The sequence below is a fragment of the Galeopterus variegatus genome, unplaced genomic scaffold (genome assembly GCF_000696425.1).
Source record: "Galeopterus variegatus unplaced genomic scaffold, G_variegatus-3.0.2 Scaffold3323, whole genome shotgun sequence".
Taxonomy (NCBI): Eukaryota; Metazoa; Chordata; class Mammalia; order Dermoptera; family Cynocephalidae; genus Galeopterus; species Galeopterus variegatus.
The window spans coordinates 117,486-136,960 of NW_007729434.1; the positions used below are offsets into that span (position 1 = coordinate 117,486).

Here is a 19,475-nt window from a genome sequence, read left to right on the forward strand (position 1 = left end):
TTAAAAACAAGGCTTCTGAGAACTTCAGTGACACAAAACAGTGATCACAGTATGATTTTTAAAAGCAACTTGTATATACAGTATAAAGACAGCATTGCAAAATAAAATAAATGCACATGATGTAAAGGAAGGAAAAACACCAAACTGGTCATAACGGTTAACGCTGGGTGCTGGTGATTACTATTTTTTCTTTTTGCTTTTCTTTACTTTTCAGATTTTCTATAGTAAGCATTTTTTAAACAATCAAAAGCCATTTAAAAGTATCTTACTTATTAAAGGCAGGTAATCAGATCATCAAAGCTACTGTTCCCTATGTTGTGATGGTAACTATATTACATCAACTTTTTATTTAGTATTAAGATAATTTCAGAATATTGCGGAGTGATGACAGAGCTGCAAACACACTATAATTTTACAAGTCTTCTAAATAGCCTAATAGTGCTTGCTGGCTAAAACCAATGGAATTTGTTCTGGGAGGTGAGGGTACTGTCTTCTCAGCTTCTGTAAACTCCATGAAGTTTTCTCAACCTCCCATATGAAAATATCAGTTAAAAAAAAAAAATCACTGCATCAGCAATGTTTTAGAACTAGTGCCATGATTTTTTTTAAATTTCAGACTTTATAAGGAAGAAAGAAAACCTAAAAAAGTCCTTAAGAAGTTAAAACATATGAAATAAGATGACTAATAAAACTATTTGTGTTGCTTTTCATCCCAACCCCCATATTATTGACAGTAGGGATTTATCCACCAGTCCATCTTCTGCAGGCAGCACAACACGGTCCTGGTGATCATCCTGGCTGGCATCCTTTTGGCATTTTATCAGACAAAGCTGAAGACAGGGTACACTAAACTTCACTTGTGTGCTTCACACATCATTAGCTGTCTTCACTACTACTTTGTTTCTCTTACTGGTAGGTATGAATGTCTACATTCATCAGAAATTTGATGGTTTTTCTATTACTTTTTCTTCATACTGTCATAAAACTGATAAACCAAGGGTTTGTATAGTAAACACCACTTTTTAAATGATACGGATTTTTGGTGGGGACACAGGTGCTTAGCATTTGTAGTATCTGCTCATCTCTGTTGTCATCATAGGATGGACTTTGTAAAATATCCCAATTGTATGTTGGGTTTTTTTTAATGCCTAACTTGTAGACCATCTTATTTTGCTTCTGTCTGTATTCCTTTCATATAAATAAAAATCATCCTGTGTAGGTTCCTGCTTTCTCTGAATTCCTTGCTTCCACATGAATTTCTTGGAAGTCTTCACTGACCTGCAACCTTGTCTTGCAGCCCAAGAGATGTATCCACATTAAATAAGCTTCTGTCTGAAGCAAAAGAGAGTACACTTGCATATTTATGTTTTTTTAATAAAGAAGAAGAGAGGAGAGAAGAGTGTATGAGAGAGACGGAAATAAAAAATCAAGACAGAGAGAGAGCTAATGAAAAATATCAAAGCTATGTTGGTTCGGGGGTAAACATATTACCTAGAAGAAAACTGCTAAAAGCCTGCTATTTACGTGGGCTATGGGTCCTTCAGTACATTAGAAATCGTTTTTATACCTCTATGACACTACACTGATTTCTAGAATATTCCCTTTAGCTCTTAGAAACAGATGGTATGCTTTTTATTTTGAAATTATCCCTTCCAACTTTTCCCAATTGTGGTGTATTACTTTCAGATTTGTAAGACAATAGCTCTGAGTCCAAGGAAATGAGCAATTACACAAAAAATAAATTTGCCTCATGTGTAGCTATGTCAGGGAGGTATTAAAGGTTCTTCGCAATAGTGAATCAAAATTAATCTCTCTGTAGCTTCCATATGTTACCTGTAGAGTATATGCATGAGTGGTCTTTCCAGGCTGGTTGACACTTTAGGACCCTGAGAATGGTCACATCTTGATTTAATCGCAAATGCCCTTCATGAGCAACACTGTTGAAACAGCTGGAGCACCTGGATGTTACTTGTGTTGGATCTGGTTCTCACTAGAAGGAGGAGGCTGGTTACATCAGTTAGAAGTTCTCCACCGCACTTAAAAAGAAGGGCTGGTTTGATTATATTGATTTCAACTTGATTACATTTTCTATTTGATTGCATTTTCTACTTCTGCGCTGACACACATGCTTCTTGTAGTAAGCTGCAATCTTTGGCTATATGCAGGATGTCCCAAATGTAGCCTAAAATACAGCCTCATCATTCCTCAGGTTTATACTTCTCTGTCAACTCTGCAAAACTGTTTATAATCTAGTATGCCTTCGTGGGTGTGCACATCTAAAGGCTATTTATCAGCACACAACAGTTTCAGGGGCTTCTGAAGACATATGTAGAATAAGATGACAGAGGGACTCAAAAGCTCAGATGTATAATCTGATATCAGCTTGCAAGTCCTTGTGTCTCCTCGGATAAGGCTTAAGAAGTCACTTTGTAAATAAATTTTTCTTAAATTAAATAAAATGGAATCTTTGAAAATCCTGACGATTTTCACTGGTGATAAAGAATGTGTTATACAAGGTACTGTCAACTAGCTGTCCGTTAATAATATACTTAGAATTTTGGTCACAATCAGTTTACAAGCTTTACAGTAGTTGTCTGAGAGTGGGTATCTCTTTGTGGCAAAGGAAGGTCAAAGGATAGAATAGAGACACTTGCACTTTCTCTAAATTTGATGTGAGAAGAGTGCATGTTCTTGACCACAATGAGGCCTAGAATTGTTAAATAATTCTGGTGACATAGGCTAAATGATAAAGCTGAGTAGCTATTGTTGAATATGGTCTTCATGTCCTCTATAAAGCAGATGCTGTCTTTATTTCTAAGGTAATTAAATATTTTCTGGTATTTATGAAATAGTTCTTCCATGGTTCATATGAATTGGTCATGGTTCCTTTTAGTGGCACATTCACTGAAAGTGATTAAGTGAATCAACTGTCAGCTTTGACAGTATATTTGGCAGAAATATTTTGGAAAAGCAACTCTAAAGTCAAAACCTTATGGCATTTCTGCTCAAACTTTTCACCTGGCTCGGACACGCCACTGAAACTAAGTCCAAATTCATTAGAACTAGAGGATTAAAAAGCTTAAAACAGTCCACATTAGCTGTACAGTTTAGCCAGCCATAGTGCCTATTGTGCTTTTCTGATTTCATACGGCTTTCACCTACATTATCTCATTTGTTCCTCATGACAACTGTATGAAGTACCACTATCTCCAGGATGTAGATAAGGAAACTGAGGCTCCCAGGGGTTAATTGACACACTCAAGGTCACCCAGCTGGTAAGTGGTGGAACCAGATGTTCATCTGGATGTTCTGTCTCCAAGGGTTTTCCTTCCACTTTCATGCTCGCCACATAACAGACTAACACTGATGGAGATGTGAACAGGAGCAACTCAGGAGACAGACAAAGTGGGCTATGATGCAGATAGTAGCTTCTCCTTCATCAGTTATCTGATTATTCCTCTATAAAAATATCCATGTCCTAAACAGTTCATTGTAGGTCTAAAATTTTTCCTTTTGATAAAAATCTTCCACTATGCTCTCTTGATTAGTCTACTGAAAACTAAGTCTTTGTCCACCTAAAGGTTCTCCAACAGCTAAACTCCAGATGAAGATGTTTGATTTGATTGAGGACTAGTGTACCAAAGGACCTGGCCTATCAAGAAAGGATTAAAGTAATGAGCCACTCCTGTAGGTCGACACCATTTCTTGCCTGGTGTGTTATATCTGATCTATTTCATGCTATCCTCAGCCTCTCCCTACCTTTCCTTTTCCCAGCCATAAAGCTGGCAGGAGGATTTTCTTTACCAAGCCGAAACCTAATCACTTGAAACCTTCTAATAGTCCCCCATCACCTACAGAATAAAGGCCAAACCCCATCTGCCTGAATATTTGCCACCTCTCTGTACTCTTATGTGTAATATTTCCTCTTCTGGCAACACTGAAAAACTACACAAAGTTCTCCGAACACAGTATGTTCTCTCATACATCGGAAGCACTGCACTTACCCCATTCCCCCTAATTTAATTATCAGGTCACCTCCTAATAATATGAGTGCTCATTCTGTGCTACTCATTCTACGTGATTCATGTGTGTAACGCGTGAAATGCTCGCAGCAACTCTATGAGACAAGTACTACTTTTATCCCCCATTTTATGATATGGAAATTACCAGCACAGAAAGATTAAGTTACTTTCCAAAGGTTGCACAGGAAGTAAATAGAAGAGCCAGGATGTGAATCCAGGCAGTCTGCTTCCAGAATCACCTCATCACCACAGAGCTAGCCTTTAAGTTTGGTGTCCCTTCCTCTGTGAGACTTCTGAAGAGGCGCCCTGCCCTTGGGTAGGTAAGGCACCCCCTCTCCTCAGTTATCACAGAACACAAACTCCCCTACTAGCCTCCTTGACTAGACCAGCGAGCAGTGTCCTCTTCATCCTGTGTCCTCAGCAGCTTCCTTCCACATGCTTGGGACATGGTCAGTGCTAAAGAAATGCCTTTTGGTTGAATGAAATTAGAAGCATTACTAAAATGACAACAATATGTCAACACAGTAATTTACTAATACAGTTTCTTCTAAGGGCTCTCAAACCAGAATATTTAACTTTAATATCCTTTTTTCTATAAAGTGAATTAAAGAAGATAAATAAAGATATTTTTAAATCCCCCAAATATAAAAAGAAGTATTAACATATTTGTTGTATCTTTTCAGAATTGTTCTAAGTAAATAAAAATAATCTAATGTTTCAATTAGCCACACACTATTTTTTGGCCCTTTACAGTCTGACCTTAAGAGTTTACAACAATGTTGTTTTTACTGTACAACACAAAAAATTCAGTGCCACACTTTGGGAGAGTTAGGCAATAAAAAAGAAGCTAATTTCTGGACTGCAGTGATCGGTCAAAAATTCTTAGACTAGCATAATCATTTCAATAAAGACAGAGTGGTCCTTCCTTTCGTAAAACCAGAAATGGAAGGAAAGGGCTCAGGAAGTGAATGTGAGGAGGTACTCGTTGCTGCTGCCAAAGCTGTAGTCAATTACTTTGCAACAAGGCTTTAGCCAGGAAGGAAGTTTGTTCCTCTGAAGAGACACTTGAGCAAGGCAGAAAGAAAGGGTTTTTGCTCTCCCACTGATTAACCCCATCTTAGCTGTCTATTTATTCATTTCAGTTGGAAAAAAAAAATCTTCAGAGTATGTGCTAAGGCCATGAAGATGAGTAAGACTGATCCCTCTTGTGGAGCTTTACGGCTTATTGATGGCAACAGACATTAAAAAAAAGAGAGATTCTTTCCAATATTATGTGTACATGCTACTGAAGAAGAGGTGAACACAAGGTACACTGGTGGCTCAGAGGCTGGCACACTGGTGGTGGCACAAGCTGGTAGAATTGAATTTCAAAGATAAATACAAGTTAATTAGGCTTATAAAGGTGGAAAGGCTGTTTCAAGCAGAAAAAAGCCAGGGAGGAGGAGAGGGCATTCTGACCTCACCTTTGATGCCGAGGAATTTTGGACTCTGTGTTTACTCTATGAATACAAGCCTCTAAGTTGACATTATACCAGCACTGATGAATTTTTACCTGGCTGGCAATTTCAGACATGAATTGCACCAAGCTAATTTAGTTCAAGGATAGGGGATGGTGGGAGATGACCGAAAGTAGAAAGGGGCCAGTCCTGGCTTCTGTGTGTCATGTTGAAGCACCTGGACTTGCTTTCGGAAATTATGGTGGCTGGCTGCTATAGGGTAGCGGGCATGGCAGTGACAAGGTTAAATTTGTGTTCTAGCTAGATATGTGGTTTCCAGTCTTTTGGTTTCTAATTGCAAGTAAACTGAAGAGAAAAATTTTTCAAAACCCAGTTTGTTTATAAGATTGTCCATTTTTTATTTTACAAGTAGGGACATAATTTTTTTTTTTTTTTAAATTTAGTATCTGTGATAAACATTTCATTATAGGAATGGATTTTAAAGAATAGTCTTTTAAATAATGAATGGAAATGGACTATCTTATGTTGTTCTTATTTTTCTTATGTCTGCAGGTTGGTGAAAATGTCATCCTGGAGCAGCATTTGGTAAGCACTGGGACAGATCATTCTAGGGCCACAGTTAAGATAGAGTTAGAGGGGCAATACTGGGGACAGGGAGCCCAATTAATAGCTAAAATAGTAGCATTATTTTAAGACCACAAAGTTTAAGATAAGATTTGCTTTATGACTCAACTCCACATGTCTTTTTCTGATTTTCATCTAACAAATATCTGTGGTTCAGGAGCCTCCACAGAACAGGATTTTGGATGATTGGTTAGAAAGCCTGTCAGGAAAAACCGGAGTGACTAGGGTGGAAAAGAAACACACAAGGAAAACAGAAAAGATGGCAACTTGAAATCAAGATGCTAAAGGTTGATCTATCCCCAAACCACAGTAGGTTCTACCTGTGGCCCCAACTGGGTGTTTGTTTCCTGTTATTGTGAAGACTCAGAGGCTAGGAGCCAGTCTAAAGCAGTTAGTGATGTGTGTGAGGCTCTGCATTATTGAGAGACTGCAGTGAGGCAGGTCATAAAACCCACCCCAGGAAGGTGGCTGAGGCAGAGAGCCCAGGAACCACCATCTCATCCTCAGCAAATTCAAGAGAAGTGACTTTTTCACAATGCAAGACTTTGCTGGGGATGGGAGAAATGGAAAAGGGCATTTGCTAGCTTTGTACATGAAGCATAAATTTAAGGCCGTGTGCTGGTGGGTAGATGTGCTAATATTCTGTCTAGTGGCCCCGCGGGCTGTGTGCGGGAAGTAAATCCCCTGACGGACTATCATAGAAGGGCTCAGGTATAGCACTAGTTAAGATATTTAAGCCAGGCTTTCTCTAGGTCCTTCAGAGCAAACAAGAAAGAAGCAGGGAAATTACAAATATGATGGTAAACCTAAGCCAGGTGGCTTTTGTTTTTATTTTTATTATTGAAACAAAATCTTGATTAACTGGATTAATTCAAATCCTAGGGCCAGAGCTGGTTCTAGGCAAAACCATGGAAGGGACCTCACAGTTCTGTGAGCTACTTACTCCTTTTCCATAAGAGGCACAGTTTTCAGTTCTAGGGTCTCTCTAAGTGTTGCCTCTGTTGGGGAAACGTTCATCTTCATGACTCCAAATAGATGGAGATTTTATGGAGAATTAGGAGTTAATAAAAAGATGGGAGTTGTATCCTATCTGTTGTCCTGACCACTAGGAAACGCTTCTGGATATTCTCTAGACTTTTGGGAGAAAGCAATAAATTAAAGTTCATAATCAGGAATTTTTTTAAAGCCAAAATTTTAAAGAATTTTGATAGGTCAGTGAGTTCAATAACTTATAGTGTTTATAGGTAGAATTTCAGTACCAAACAAATTAATATTAAGAAAAATCCCAATGAATCAAAGATGTCATACTCACTAATAGGTTTTAAACAAAATTTTTAAAACAAAAGTTAAAATTGTAAGGAAACTCTGTTCAACTAGAAGATTGCTGTTCAGTGTTACAATCCATTCCAGAATTCACCCTGTGGAGATCTGGAACAGTCCCAGTATATTTTTTGTGTCAATAGTCAAACTGAAAACCTTACTTCTAAGATTTAAACTGGCTTGGCAAATTAGAGTCACTCACATTTTTGGACTTTGAAACCAATCTATTCCCTCCCTACTAGGCATATCTCAATCTCAAGCATCTACTTTCTGCAATTAACACAGTTTCAAAAAAATATCAGCATAAATTAACTCATGTAAGCACTGTCTGTATTACTTATTAAAAGCCCCATGCTAGGACAATAGACACATGCATTTGAGTGCTGAATTAATGAAAATGGCACTTTGTATTTTCCTTTCAAATGTGCCTTTTCTTTGCACCATAGTTTAACTTCTTTCTAAATGTAGCTTTTAGTAGAAAATGACAACAATTATGAGCCCTTTGAGATTTAAAATCTGAAACTCAAATTATCAAGCCTTAATAAAAGCCTAATAAATTCTTTTATGTGTTATATTATGTCTGCTTAATTACTCCAGGCCCATAAAGGAAGCAGTGTAGAAGCGGAGTTTATATGTCAGCTTTCCAGAAGAGTGAATTTTGAAACTCTTTCCTCTAACTTTAATTATGTGTACATTTAAAAATGTATATTCAGAAAAAAAAATAAATCTCTGAAGAATAGATCACTCCTATAAATATAGTAAGTGGATAAATTCTCTTGAAAGGCCAAAAGTGATTAAAACCAACAGAAAGTTCTTTATCTCAAGAATAGCATTTTCTCAGTTTAGTGGGCATCTCTTCATTACTGCTAATGGTTTATCTATTTCAATGAACAGAAAGAGAGACGTTGGACCTACCATTTCAACATATTTTTTTTTTACAGAACATACATAATTTTTTAATGAAGAAGGTAGTTACGGTTACTCAAAAAATGGTCTTTGTTAATCTGTTGCTGTTAGAAAAATATAGCAAGCAACATTATTTTTATTCTAATAATGTCAGTCTTATAAAGTATCTTTGGAGGGGAAGAAAAACTGTTATCTTTGTCAAGTACCTAAGGAAGATGGGCTCATTTAATATAAGCCTTTCACAATGTCTTTAACTCAGAAGGGAAGGGTAATTCTTTTGTGCTGACAGGAAAGCTCAGGCTGTGTGTCCTGAGGAGGTCATGTTCCCTGTACCCTGACCCTACCTTCATGCAACCCCCAGCCAATAAAAGGGGCTTCCTTTATTAAAATTAACTCTTATTTTCTCCTTAATTTGCATTTTCTAATTTTCGAGGATCTATTTTCTTGACTGTATTAACCACTGTTTAGGTAAAAATATGTGTCCAAAAATTGTAAGGAATAAAAAAATCATTTTTCCAGTTTCAACACCAAAAGATAGAAAGAAAACAAAAAGATGGTTACTACGGAGCCATTTTAAAGCCAAAGGGACTTAGTGATTCTTTCACTGAAACTTTCAAACTTAGGTATATATGATTTAAAGTGGGTCTGCAAAAATATTTACAGACCACAAATATGCTATAGTTGGCCAAATAAGCAAAGTGCTTCCCTCAGAGAACTGTCAAAAATAAAGAAAAGCAAAAGGCGATCCAAAATCACAAGAACAAATTCTATATATTTGTGTTACAGTGGGTTTTTGTATGTCTCTTGTTCAGGAAATACATGATATAAAAATAATCAGGTCTCTTTACAAAGATCTTTTTCAAGAGCAGCTAGGAAGTCAATAATCTCCCCCTCTTGTCTCTTATATAAACACATTCCCAAACCCAATCTGTGCTGGGTGAACTAGAGGGAAATTTTTGAATCTCAAACCCTGCCTGAAGCAGGGGTTTAATTTTTAAAAGGCTAGTCTACAGTGCAGACCAGGAACAGGAGATAAGATCTCAACAAAGTGGTAATTAAGTGAATTAGGTATCACTGTTGAGTAGAAATCTGTGAGACCTGTAAACGAGGGCAACTGAGGACACGCTTTCACAAAACAAAACATGCCACAGATATGATCATCTTCATCTGGTTATTCTACAGCTCTTCACTGAGCACCTACCAGATACCAGGAATGGTCCCTGTCCTAGAACTTACAGTCCAGTAAGGGAGATAACAGTGTTCAAGCACTCACACAATTGTAAAATGGCAATTGTCCTGTGTGTTAAGAGGAGTGTCTCAGGTTACTGTGAGAGTGTACACTGTGGTGATTTGATCTAGTCAGAAAAGTCAGGGGAACTTACTTTGAGGAAGCTGTTGGGGATGAGGTTGCAGAGTGACCAGGAGGTAATGAGGTGAGGAAGGGTGGAAGAGCATTTAAGCACAGAAGTAATATAATCAGGTTTGTTTAAAAGATCATCCCAGTGTCCCTTTGGAGAATAGATTTAAGAGGGGAACGTGGATGGATGTGGAGGGACCAGTCAGAAGGTGATTGCTATAGTCCAGTCAAGAGAAGAGGGCTGCCTGGGCTAGAACTGATTTTCCATAAAAACATACAAATATTTCCTAGCCTGTAATCCGTATGGAATTTTTCACTATTGGCGGATTTTCTCTTGTCTGGATAAGAGAAGTTGCATTCTATTCTACAAATGAATTTATTACTCTCAATTCTATTATAGCCATTTTTCAAGGATACTGTAGAAATAGCCTTCTTTGATAAAATATCATTACAGAGATCACTTAAAAAATTTTTTTAAAAAGATGCTTCAGAAAACAAGGGTCAAGAGGCCCCAGAGTAAGGCATTAGGCAAACTCCTAAAAATTATCAATTATGTTGACAACACTCAAAACGTATATATTTGGAAAGCATCTTTTGTCACTATAAAACTTCATCCTGGAAAGGCAAATCATGTATAATTATATATATGACTACAATTACATAAAACTAAAAATATAAAATTAGGTACATATATGTTTCTAACCGAAAAAATAAAGATTAGAAGTTGAAGACAAAATTTCATTGGGGAATTCAGGTGAATGTTTAGTAATTCTGGTCTGAGTTTTAAAGGATAAAATACTTCTACCTAAATTAAATTGCTCTGATTATAGAACACATACCTATAGTGATGAAGTTCACACTAAGTTTCTATACTTAAACTGTTAATACTTCTACGAATGCCATTATGCACGCTCTGCTTGTGGTTACTTAGGTCTCAAAAGAAGAGAAGCAGACATACAGAAGAGGCTAAGAGATATTCATAAAATGCACATGTTTGTGGTTCAGGAGTGAAATAGCAGGGCACAAACCCATCCCGAGCTTTAGCCATGAAGGTAACCAGTGCCTGCAGTTATCTGGCACGCGGCCTTCATCATGATCGTTTGAGTTTTCCTCCTGAGTGAAGAAGGAGCAGTGTATCAGATCCCTGCACAGGCTGAAAGCTGAAGGCAATGGAAAGAAAAGCTTTGACATTCTGTCATTGGAATGACAGGACAAAATGGACTGCAATAAACAACAGTTTGAGCAGGATAATTTGATGCATTGGGACTTTAAGCTTCTCCAGATGCTGAACTCGGCTTGGGATGGGAGATAAGAGGACTGTATTTACTGTCCTGAATAAAGTAGGGTTGGGTGAAACCAGAAAAAAGAAATCTCCATCTGTAAATTGAAACCAGTTCACTAACATGCATATCCCTCAGATACACACAGCAATTCACATAAAGAATATATACAATATTCGTATATGTTATAAACACATAGAAAGCATCATACTTACACACATATATAAAATATAACTTCTGTGTTGGCCTACTAATAGATAGTAAAGCCAGAAAGAAAAACAAATGCTCATGAAGAATCTTTAAAATGGAAAGAGCGCTCTACCAATATTAAGCTCACTTGATATCATATTGCTCCACAACTACTGCAAATAAAATGCCTCTGAATAACATTTCTTTTCCAAATAAACAAGCACATGCAGACACAGATTTTGACTGCGAAGATTTAATTCACAACAGAAGGATGTTGCTTATGGAGTGAGAAGTGAAATCACAGTCCCTCTGGGCACATCCAGGTGCTCTGCCAGTTTTCCATAACAAGGTTGAGTGATGTGCTTGCATTTCTCGAAGACTGTTTTGTCTCAGTAAGGCCAGTTTCTGTGACCAGTAGATGTCAGAATGAAACAGAACTACTACCACATTGATTAGGATGACTCAGAACCCAACAAGGCAGCTTGCTGTCATTGGCGTGGGTTTTGACTGAGCTATTTTCTTTACATTACTTAAATAAAAACTACAAGAACAAAAAATCAAAACAAGATATAAACACAAACATATCATTTTGTAATCATGAGATACAATGCATTGGTGTAATCGAGAGCAATGAAAAAAGACAATCTTAAGAACAATAGGTAATGTTTATTGGCTATTACTGTGAAAGGAATTGAACTGGCAACTTCATATACATGTACCTTGTTTAAAACCCTGCAAGGTGGTTGTTATTAGCCTTGTTTTAACACTACTGGCTCAGAGCATAGAAGCAAATTTGTCCATGGTCATAGGGCTTATAAGCAACAGAGTAGGGATGAAACCTATGTCTGCCAAATTCTGTCAGGCTCAAAAGCCCATCTCTTTCCACTGCACCCATGTCGTTCTAAACATCAGAGCAGAAACAAAAGAATAAGGTGCAGGAAAAGAAATCAATAAGCATATATAAAGAGCCAAAGGAATACATGGCTAAAATATGCTTAAATCCTATGCTGTAAAAATCACCCCAGGCAGACAGTAGACTCTTCTCCTTGACAAAACTTACCAGGCACTCAAGGTTCTGTTTCCTTCCTGCTTGATATGGCTTGATTCTCTAGGACAATTCCATGCCAAAGTAATGATAACAGCATGGTTACCAACCTTGCTCCCAGCTTAAAGGGATCTCTCTGCATCTCTCCGGCTGCTTGAATTCTATTAATTCTACCATACAAATTCTTTGGTGGCCACTATACTTAACTGTTGTGCCCCCCCATCTTCCTTGTATACACTGTTCTCCCTTCCATACCTTCCATTCATGGGTTTTTGGTTTTTTTTTTTTAGCATTTTGATTTTTAAAGAAGAAACAGCCTTTTTCTAAGGGTGACAAAATGAACTGAAGGTCAGAAGGAAGCTGGGTGTGGGCTTCCTCACAATCTTTTGCTCCAGAACTCGGAAGTGAGAAAAGACAGTCTTCCTGGTGACTCTGGGAGAAACTGGTACAGAAGAGGGATTCCTTTGGTGGGGTGAGCAGAGCTGCTAGCCCATCTGTGGTCACTAGATTGGTGTGACTGGGCTCTGAGGTGATTTCCATGTGCCATTTTGTGGACACGATTAACATTATTATTCTTGGGTGGCATTAAATTAAGACATGACACAAGGGACCAAGAGAATGGCTTATTTGGTTGGATTCTGAATCACAGTCAGGAAATAGTCTTTATCTGGTGCAACCATAATTTCATTTCTCTTGGAGCAAATTTGAAAAAGGTGAGGTCATTCTGGGGGTCAATTTCGTGCACGGTGCTCCATGCCTTCAAGATGAAGTTGTGCATGAGGTTGGCATACTGTGTGGTGGTGGGATTGTCCATGGTGCTCTTGATGGGAATGTCTTCTGTATTTACCAAAATGGTTCCCTGTGTTCCCTTTTGGCTTTGAAGTCTCTTCAGTATCTCTTCCACCTCTGCCATCTTGGACTGATCCAGAAGCTCTGTGTGACTGATACTCTCCTTCATGTTTCAATTCCTCACAGATGAGCTTGTTCCATTGCTCTACAAAATGGCACTGGAAAATTCTCCTTTCTCTCTCCCTCCCTCCCTTCCTTACAAAAGGAATAAATGTTCATTTTAGAAATTTTCAAAAATATAGAAGGCACAAAAAAGAAAAATAAAATCACCTGATTCTGCCACTTAGAGGTACTAATGTCTATACCAACATAGTGGTATAGATTTTACCAGTCTTATTTTGTAAACAAATCTGTAGTCACAACTATTTTATAAAATTGGTATCATTTATACATGTTATCTTGTAATACTTCTTCAATTTTTGACATATCAATGAACATCCTCCATCATTAAATATTCTTCTATAACATGATTTTAGTGATGCCTGGCATTATATAATATGAATGTAGCATATTTAACCCATTACCTATTATTCTATATTTAGGTTATTCTTAACATTTTATATTCTAAACAGTTCTCGGATGAAAATCCTCACAGATTTATGTTTACTGAGATCCATGACTGTTTATAATATATTCCTTAGCACATTTGGAAGGTCTCGATATACATTGTCAGGTTGCCCTTCTCATAGATTTTATGAAATTTCATTCCCAGCAGGACTAATTAGTACTGCATGGGAAATGGGTCTCTTGAACATAATGAATAATCATCAAATCACAAAGTGACTTATAAGTGAATTAACTAATTCATTCAACAAATACTCATTAACCTTCTACATGTGCTAGGTACAGGGGATATAGCTAGCAGACCCAGTCCCTGCTCTTACACAGCTTTCACTGTCTCAAGACAGAAAATGAAGCAGTAACAATAGCCCGTGAAAGGTGTTACAATGGGAGGTGATTTTCGGGTGAGACCAGGCTTCTCCATGCACTCCACAAATCACATTCCACACCATTTCTGCCACCACGACTTTTCCCTCCATTTTTCTAACTTCTGTTTCTAGCTTGAGCTGGGGTAATACAGAATAGTGTATTTCAAAAGTCCTCTCCCAACTCTAAAAGGAATTGCTTCCTAAGGTTAGCCCCACTGCCCCATACTGATTACAAATAGAATAATTCTGGAGAAAAACTAGATGAAACGAAATGATTACTTAGGGAAAAATGTTTTCTAAGCATTTTTAAGTCTAAATCTAAATGTGTACTAAAAGATTAAGAGGATTTGAATTATTATGTTTTTCATAACTGAGTTTCTAGGTATATTGTAATCAATATGGTGACAATTCTAATAAACATAAATAGCCATCAAAATTGGTCAGCAGTTAATGACCTAAAGGATTTAAATGGAAGTGATCAAAACACACAGTAATTATATTCTTAAAGTCATCATTCTTGTATTTTAATATTTTATACAGTATAGTATTTTTTAAAAAAATAAGTAAATAAATGTAATTCTTGAAGGATTGCATTGAAGCAGTTGTAAACAAGCAGGGAAAAGTAGGCCTTCAACAATTGCCTCTTAATTACACACTGTAGTATTTAGCCACCACTGAAGCTTAACTTTTACAAGGTAATCTACTTTTCTATTTCAAGCATACAAGAGCCAAATGATTAAAATTTAACATGATGTCTAATGACACCTAGTTACATCATTGCTTTAGAAACAAAGCACTAGGTTGTCTCTCAAAGAGCAAATGTATAAAGATTAGAAAATATATCCAGACTTTGTGGTAAAATTTTGGTCTTTGTAAATACATGATGACATATGGAGCTCAATAATATTGCTATACAGATAATAAATTACTCAGTTGATTTATTTGCTTAGGTATAAAATACTTTACATTTTGGGCTGGCTGGTTAGCTCAGTTGGTTAAAGCATGGTGTTATAACACCAAGGTCAAGGGTTTGGATCCTTGTGCTGGCTGGCAAGCTGCCCACAAAAACAAAAACAAAACTTTTACATTTCTAGGAGAAATGAAGTTGCTAGAAAGAAGGGATACTGAGGCAACTTAGTTTCCTTAGAAGGGGGTTTTAGATGTATTACTTCTTTGTCATTAAGTTTAAAGCATATATGAAGGTACTTCAAAAAGTTGGTAAAAAACGGAATTAAAAGATAATACGAATCCTTCCATGAATTTTTTGAAGAACGCTGTACACAGAAAGCAAATCCAAATCTATTATATTGTATTTCCATGAGTATGGGTGATGCATATGGCATTTCTCCAGTGCTCATATGTAAAACATTTTTCCAATCTCTTCACATGTATTAATTTAATCAACAAGACAACCCATTTGAAAAATGTGCTTTTATTATTCCTATTTTACGAGTGAGGAAACTGAGGTATGGAGTGATTAAATATCTTTCCTAAAAGTACATAGTATCTAGTAAAAGGCAGAGCTGGGAATCAAAGCCAGGCATGAATCTATATGAAACTCGGCAGTCATCTGAGGTCTCCCTGCCCCTTCCAAATAGTTAGACTGGCTCCAACCTTCCACTCCTTAATCTATGGAAAAAAGTCCAGTGCCTTTCTCCAAAGGACTTTAAATATCTAGAGGACTTGTGTTCTCAAAGTCCTATCTAGCTCCCAGTTTTTGGTCCTCTGATTAGTTCTGTGGTTAAGTACACACAGGGAAAAACTGAGTATTAGTTATTCTCCACCTCTCCCCCCTCTTTTATCACTACTTCTCTCGTTTATGCTGAGAGAAAAAAATCTCTCTCTTTTTCTACTGTTAGTTCTCTCTCTCTTTTTCTACTGTTAGTTCTATCTTTCATAGCCTTGTTTCCTTCTGACTCATGCCGTCAGGTTCTTACTTTGTCCATGGAACTGTTTATTAAGATAGTTTCCCAGAGAAAGCCAGTTCCTTTCCTAAGAGGAACTCTGTTGCTAGCTAAGAGAATGATACCCTTCTCCCCATATGTGCACACAAATATGGAAGTGAGACATTCTATATTATGATTAATATACAATATTGCAATTGATGATTAAATAACTGCCATAATAGAACAAATCTGACATATGTTCACTAACACCAAAACAAAGGCAGAAGCAATCCAAGTTCAAATGACATTAGCTTAATTCATTAAAGTCTTAAATAAATCCATATGGAAGGAATTATTTTTCTTTGCATTTGAGAATTCATGGTTAGAAATGTCAATGCTTAATGATAAAAATAAATAAATCACATACCTCCAACCTGCCAATGAGGTTATCAATATAGATGACAAGTGTTAAAAAGTCATGTCAAAACACTATTAGAAAAAACAAGTTAAGAATATAATTGGGGGCATATACAAATTACTAACTCATATATATCTAATTCACATAAAAATGAATTTTCAAAACATCACCTACTTCTAAACCAGTGAATATGAGTTATTTACATAGCATTATATAGTAGGGGGATTAAAAAGAGTGGAAGAAAGAAAAGACTCATAAATTTTAGAAAATGAAACAGTGTTTCAAAAGTTGCTGGTATTCTGAGTCAAATGAAAATATTTCTTGACCACTGATGTGCAAGGCCACCTAAACTGAGACGTGTCTGGCACCCCTTGGAGCTGTGCAGTACACAGACGGAGTGGCTATATGACGTGGCCCCGTGTTTAGGGTACTCTGTCAGGCAATGACCATGAAAGATAAAAAGTAATTCTGTTCTTGAAAAACAGTCTTTGCCTTCAAAATGTGTACATGAAGAAAAACGACATTAAGCATATTATAGACACATATAAAACATACTTCATAATTTGGGGCAGTAAATAAGTAAACATTCAAAGTGAGAGGTATAGCTCGTATGGGCCTTAGGAATGGTATACACTATGCGCTCCTTGAGAGCAAGGATTGTTATTAGTAGTCATTGGGGCACCTGAATTCAATTCAGTAAATGTTGGCTGAATGAACGTTTGTGAAGGTGATATATAGAACAGATTACTTGTTGAATAGGCTTAGCAGTTGTTAGCTATTTAAGAGAAGGAACTCTACCCATTTAAGAGTATACCCTTATTACTTGGCTCAATGCCTGTATCTATTGAGTGCCCAATTCATGTTTAGAAAATAAATAGTAATTAGAGAAGACGGCAGGTTAAACTGGAGACTATTACTATGTTCATCTGAAAGCAAAGGTGAAGGAGTCACAGAAAAAAGAGGACATAGAGACTACTGGGGACAACTCAGGATTCCAGGAAAGGCTGAAAAGACCTGATTGAGAGTTGAGGTAAGGAGGAGGACCCTCTTCTGAGACAGGAGGGATAGAAAAAAAGATCATGAATGAAGCAAAGAATTATTTGCAGGGACAAAGGAGAGAACATTATAAAAGGCATATATGTTTTCATCTTCTTAATGACAATGATAATACTACATATTTGAAAAGTGCATAGGTTATTGTTAGCAAAGAATAATATTACTACTCAAGAATAAGGGTAGAACAAGTAGGATCTGAGCCTTGGAAATGTCAAAAGCTAAAAATAATCATTGTGTGTGTTGGGGGTGAGGGTGGCATGCTAGGGAGAGCTAGAAAGTTTTAAAAAAACACCTTAGATATGAACCATATTTTTCAAACCAATGCTTCAATTGTTCAATGGCTTTATCAAGAACTGTGCTAAGCACTCTGGGGGATTTACAGAACTGCAAGATATGGCTCTTGTCCCTGAGAAGTTAAATAACAACCCTGAGATATTTCATGGTAGAATGTGAATATATGCCAAATTTAAAAAAAAAAAAAAATTCAATTGTTCAATGGCTTTATCAAGAACTGTGCTAAGCACTCTGGGGGATTTACAGAACTGAAAGATATGGCTCTTGTCCCTGAGAAGTTAAATAACAACCCTGAGATATTTCATGGTAGAATGTGAATATATGCCAAATTAAAAAAAAAAAAAAAAAAGAAAAGAAAAGAAAAAGGAAGAGATAAGGACAAAATGTTCCACAATGAGAAGTCTATTCATTACATATTATTTCTTTTTATAATAAAGTCTAATAATTATGTCCTTTACCTTTTTGTTGTTTGTGGTCAATTGAAAGTCATTTTCTGGCTTTCATATTGGGATAGTTATTTTAGTAGATATTTAAGTTCTTTTGTTTGTGAAAAAATGGAGTCCCCTCAAGTCTCAGTGAACAAAATAGGTCACAGAGCTTTGGCTGAACACAGGATCATTTCTTAGGTAGACAGAATAGATTCTTTAAAAAAATACTTTTTGTGCAAATGCAGGACTGCTTCCCAGAGCTATACAACATGCAAAAACTGTTATTACTGTCCATCCACACCAAGGCTGGGTCTGCAAGGGTTAAACTAAAAATCAAGTTACTGTTGTTTCTCTGTCGGTTCAGTACAGCTTTTCTATAATTCTCTAGAGCTAGGCAGCTGACAGCATGGATTTTTATTGAAGAAATGCTATGACATTTGTTCTAAATGTCACATTTCTCCCCCACAAACTAAAAATAGCATGCCACCATACCCCTACCCCTAATAAAATTGTTGGCTTGGAAATGACATTGATAAGCAAAATAAAGCATGTAACCTTTTCTCCCCTTTTCTATAAATGTTTTATTTATTCCTGAGTAACATTTGGTACCTTTTGTAGGCTGAGATCAAAGGAACAAATCAGTAAATTTTACTGCTGAAGTAGTCTTTACAGTATGGGACTGTCATTTTTAAAGCATGTTTCAGGCAGGCACTGCTGTCATTTGAGTAGTGATCTAGTGACTGACAGAAAATATCTGTAGAAATAATGTGTGCTCTCATAGTAATGTGACATTTTATGAGCAGTTTGACTGTTTTCATTACTCTGATTTCAGTCTGGTGAAGAGCAAGCTAGAAAGCCAGCAATGGAATATGGAAAGCCTGTCAGGATGAAGTTGACAGAACAACCCTGAAATTGGGCTGCTGTATTTAATATGACTTTGTGGCAATTATATGAAAGCATTTTAAATATTAGGCTGATTTGAATGCTTAATCGGATCAATTCCAAGGTCACCGGTTTTATTGATAAGATGTTTGGCTGACACACTAGAAGTCAAGTTTCAAGCAAACTTTATAAAGGCTTTGGCTGTACTTGCCTTTATTATCTAAACTAGGTTTTGTTTTAAGGGTGAAGCTTTACTTATATAGAGAAAGTTTCATTATAACAAATGTCATATCTAAATTGTTTTCTTCAGTGGTAGAATTCAATTAAAAAGAACTTGTTGCTAGAAACCATGGTCCTGGACTAAAGGAACTGACCATGAAAGCAAGCTTGTACCACATAGACGCTCTCTGAGGAATCATCAGGGGTTCTGACTTTTAGCAAGGCATATAAAGAACATCTGGGTACTGGTATCTTATTCTTTTCTTGCTCGTGGGAGTGTGTGCTATTGGCCAAGTTTGCACTTCATATGGGAA

The 19,475-nt window shown here is 36.8% G+C and overlaps 1 protein-coding gene and 1 pseudogene across 1 annotated transcript in view; both read right to left on the bottom strand.

Annotated features, from left to right (window-relative positions):
* Positions 1-19,475, bottom strand: part of LOC103600373 (threonylcarbamoyladenosine tRNA methylthiotransferase-like) — a 151,403-nt gene that overhangs the window by 94,712 nt on the left and 37,216 nt on the right. The window lies entirely within an intron of this gene.
* Positions 12,824-13,113, bottom strand: LOC103600372 (annotated as a pseudogene).